General features: G+C 45.3%; 1 long non-coding RNA gene across 1 annotated transcript; it reads right to left on the bottom strand.

Moving 5' to 3' along the window:
- Nucleotides 1–932: 932 nt before the first annotated feature.
- Nucleotides 933–1,776, bottom strand: LOC119491133. The gene is made up of 3 exons (XR_005207545.1): nt 1,766–1,776; nt 1,458–1,595; nt 933–1,417 (listed from the first exon to the last, which is right to left on the bottom strand). It is a non-coding gene; the product is annotated as an uncharacterized LOC119491133 (long non-coding RNA).
- Nucleotides 1,777–4,570: the final 2,794 nt, after the last annotated feature.

Here is a 4,570-nt window from a genome sequence, read left to right as displayed (position 1 = left end):
GAGACATAGAGACACAGAGAGACATAAAGAGACAAAGAGAGACACAGAGAGACACAGAGAGACACAGAGAGACACAAAGAGACACAAAGAGACATAGAGAGACACAGAGAGACACAGAGAGACATAAAGAGACATAGAGAGACATAAAGAGACACAGAGAGACATAAAGAGACATAGAGAGACATAGAGACACAGAGAGACACAGAGAGACATAAAGAGACATAGAGAGACACAGAGAGACACAGAGAGACATAAAGAGACATAGAGAGACATAAAGAGACACAGAGAGACATAAAGAGACATAGAGAGACATAGAGAGACATAAAGAGACACAGAGAGACATAAAGAGACATAGAGACACAGAGAGACATAAAGAGACATAGAGAGACATAAAGAGACACAGAGAGACATAAAGAGACACAGAGAGACACAGAGAGACACAGAGAGACATAAAGAGACACAGAGAGACATAAAGAGACATAGAGAGACATAGAGAGACACAGAGAGACATAGAGACACAGAGAGACATAAAGAGACAAAGAGAGACACAGAAAGACACAGAGAGACACAGAGAGACACAGAGAGACACAGAGAGACACAGAGAGACATAGAGAGACATAAAGAGACACAGAGAGACATAAAGAGACATAGAGAGACATAGAGACACAGAGAGACACAGAGAGACATAAAGAGACATAGAGAGACATAAAGAGACACAGAGAGACACAGAGAGACACAGAGAGACATAAAGAGACATAGAGAGACATAGAGAGACATAAAGAGACACAGAGAGACATAAAGAGACATAGAGAGACATAGAGACACAGAGAGACATAAAGAGACATAGAGAGACACAGAGAGACATAAAGAGACACAGAGAGACACAGAGAGACACAGAGAGACACAGAGAGACATAAAGAGACATAGAGAGACATAAAGAGACACAGAGAGACATAAAGAGACACAGAGAGACATAGAGAGACATAAAGAGACAAAGAGAGACACAGAGAGACATAAAGAGAGACATAAAGAGACACAGAGAGACACAGAGAGATAACAGCGGACATTTTACTAGAAAAGGCGGCGCTCAATATGTGTAGCGCGCTGACTCTGATCTATAACGTTGGATCTAAATGTAACTCCGCGTAACTCTGCGTAATTCTGCGTAACTCCGCGTAACTCAGTGTAACTCCGCGTAACTCAGTGTAACTCCGCGTCACTCCACGTCAATCCGCGTAACTCCGTGTAATTCTGCGTAACTCCGCGTAATTCTGCGTAACTCTGTAATTCAAAGTAACTCTGCGTAACTCTGTGTAATTCCGCATAACTCTGCGTCACTCCGCGTAACTCCGCGTAACTCAGTGTAACTCCGCGTCACTCTGCGTAACTCCACGTCAATCCGCGTCACTCCGCGTAACTCCACGTAACTCAGTGTAACTCTGCGTAACTCTGCGGACCTCAGTGTAACTCTGCGGAACTCCGCGTAATTCTGCGTAACTCTGCGTAACTCTGTAATTCCAAGTAACTCTGCGTAACTCTGTGTAATTCCACGTAACTCTGCGTCACTCCCCGTAATTCCGCGTAACTCCGCGTCACTCCGCGTCACTCTGCATCACTCTGCATCACTCTGCGTAACTCCGCGTAACTCAGCGTAACTCAGCGTCACTACGCGTAATTCTGCGTAACTCCACGTAACTCCACGTCGATCCGCGTCACTTCGCGTAACTCCACGTAACTCAGTGTAACTCTGCGGAACTCTGCGGACCTCAGTGTAACTCTGCGTAACTCCGCGTAATTCTGCGTAACTCTGTAATTCCAAGTAACTCTGCTTAACTCCACGTCAATCCGCGTCAATCCGCGTCACTCCACGTAACTCCGCGTAATTCCACGTAACTCAGTGTAACTCTGCGGAACTCAGTGTAACTCTGCGGAACTCCGCGTAATTCTGCGTAACTCCGCGTAATTCTGCGTAACTCTGCGTAACTCCGCATAACTCTGCGTAACTCTGTGTAACTCTGTAATTCCGCGTAACTCTGCGTAACTCTGTGTAATTCCGCGTAACTCTGCGTAACTCTGTGTAATTCCGCGTAACTCTGTGTAATTCCGCGTCACTCCCCGTAATTCCGCGTAACTCCGCGTCACTCCGCGTAATTCCGCGCAACTCTGCGTAACTCTGCGTAACTCTGTGTAATTCCATGTAACTCTGTATAATTACGCGTAACTCTGCGTCAATCCCCGTAATTCCGCGTAACTCCGCGTAACTCCGCATAACTCCGCGTAACTCAGTGTAACTCTGCGTAACACCGTGTAATTCAGTGTAACTCTGCGTAACTCCGCGTCACTCTGCGTAACTCCGTGTAAAAAGTGTTCACGCTCTGTGTAAGTATCCGTGTTGGATGATCAGATGAGATGAAACATGAGAACCGTCTTGACTTTACTCGTTGGATGGTTTTCCTCACTTCCGTTTCTCTTCTCTGCACTGATTGGTTTAAGCTGAACAGCCAATCAGAGAGATTTCTCTCACGGACCCTAAAACTAGACGCTGTCAGGACCTTTAAACAACCCCCCCACTGGAGGTCCTCTGCCAGCGCTGCCTTGTTGTTCCCCTCCAGCGAGCTGACAGCCCTCCAGACCCCCCCTGCTGCTGCTCTCTTTGTGGGTGCTGGTTTTCAGTCAGAGCCCCCCCAGGGTCTGGCTCCTCTAGAAAGACTCTGTGACCGTCCTGGGATTGAAATGTCTGTGAGTTCAGGACGTCACCTGGGACCAGTTAGCAACGGGAGACTTCAGGAGATTTCCTGAGCAGTTCTATCTGTAAAACATCATGTTCTCATCCTCTCACAAACAACACACCACTTCTCTTTAGGATTCTCTTCTTCCTCTCTAGGGGGGAAGTTAAGCTTCTAGTGATAAACGCAACACATTTATCACAGATGTAGGTTTATATGTTATCTTAAGATATAGATATAGATATAGATATAGATATAGATATCAGGGCGCTGCAAATTTGTCCCCCGAGGGCCATGGCAGCCATTTGTTTTTGTTGGTTGTCATTCTATCATGAAGGTAAAGGAGGTGAAGTTTGACCCTGAAGTGACCTTCATGCTCCTTTTATTTAGTTTTCACATTTTTCTTTAAAAAGTACACTTAAAAACATCTGATCTACGTAAGGGATAACGTACAGCTAGCGGGTCACTGTTGTGAAAGAATCCCCGACAGGGCGACGCTGCACCTCGACGTGGAGCGGAGAATCACCCTTCACATCCTTTATTTCACAACAATGACCCGCTAGCTGAACATTATCCCGTTTATTACACGGCTACTGACTGAAGACATCAATAATCTGACACAGAAACGGTCCTCCAGAGCTGTGTCCATGGCAACGGTCTGTTATACATAGCAACGGTCTGTTATACGTAGCAACGGTCTGTTATACGTAGCGACGGTCTGTTATACGTAGCAACGGTCTGTTATACATAGCAACGGTCTGTTATACGTAGCAACGGTCTGTTATACGTAGCGACGGTCTGTTATACGTAGCAACGGTCTGTTATACATAACAACGGTCTGCTATACATAGCAACGGTCTGTTATACGTAGCAACGGTCTGTTATACATAGCAACGGTCTGTTATACATAGCAACGGTCTGCTAAACGTAGCAACGGTCTGTTATATGTAGCAACGGTCTGTTATAAATAACAATGGTCTGCTATATGTAGCAACGGTCTGTTATACGTAGTGACGGTCTGACGGTCTGTTATACGTAGCAACGGTCTGTTATAAATAACAATGGTCTGCTATACGTAGTAACAGTCTGTTATACATAGCAACGGTCTGTTATACGTAGTGACGGTCTGTTATACGTAGCAACGGTCTGTTATACATAACAACGGTCTGCTATACATAGCAACGGTCTGTTATACGTAGCAACGGTCTGTTATACATAGCAACGGTCTGTTATACATAGCAACGGTCTGCTAAACGTAGCAACGGTCTGCTATACGTAGCAACGGTCTGTTATACTTAGCAACGGTCTGTTATACGTAGCAACGGTCTGTTATAAATAACAATGGTCTGCTATACGTAGCAACGGTCTGTTATACGTAGTGACGGTCTGACGGTCTGTTATACGTAGCAACGGTCTGTTATACATAGCAACGGTCTGTTATACGTAGCGACGGTCTGTTATACGTAGCAACGGTCTGTTATACGTAGTGACGGTCTGTTATACATAGCAACGGTCTGTTATACGTAGTGACGGTCTGTTATACATAGCAACGGTCTGTTATACGTAGCGACGGTCTGTTATACGTAGTGACGGTCTGCTATACTTAGCAACGGTCTGCTATACGTAGCAACGGTCTGTTATACGTAGCAACGGTCTGTTATACATAGCAACGGTCTGTTATATGTAGCAACAGTCTGTTATACAGAAATTACAGACCGCAGAGCGCCGTGATTGACCAATCAGAATCTAGTATTCAACACAGCCGTGTAATAATCACCCTGAACACACCTTGGAAATCATCAAGATCATCATAAAATCAGTTTTCTGTCATCAGTGGCGGCCAT

This window comes from Sebastes umbrosus, chromosome 7, assembly GCF_015220745.1.
Source record: "Sebastes umbrosus isolate fSebUmb1 chromosome 7, fSebUmb1.pri, whole genome shotgun sequence".
Taxonomy (NCBI): domain Eukaryota; kingdom Metazoa; phylum Chordata; class Actinopteri; order Perciformes; family Sebastidae; genus Sebastes; species Sebastes umbrosus.
The sequence above is the reverse complement of the archived record's forward strand: the minus strand, read 5'-3'. Positions and strand labels throughout refer to the sequence as shown.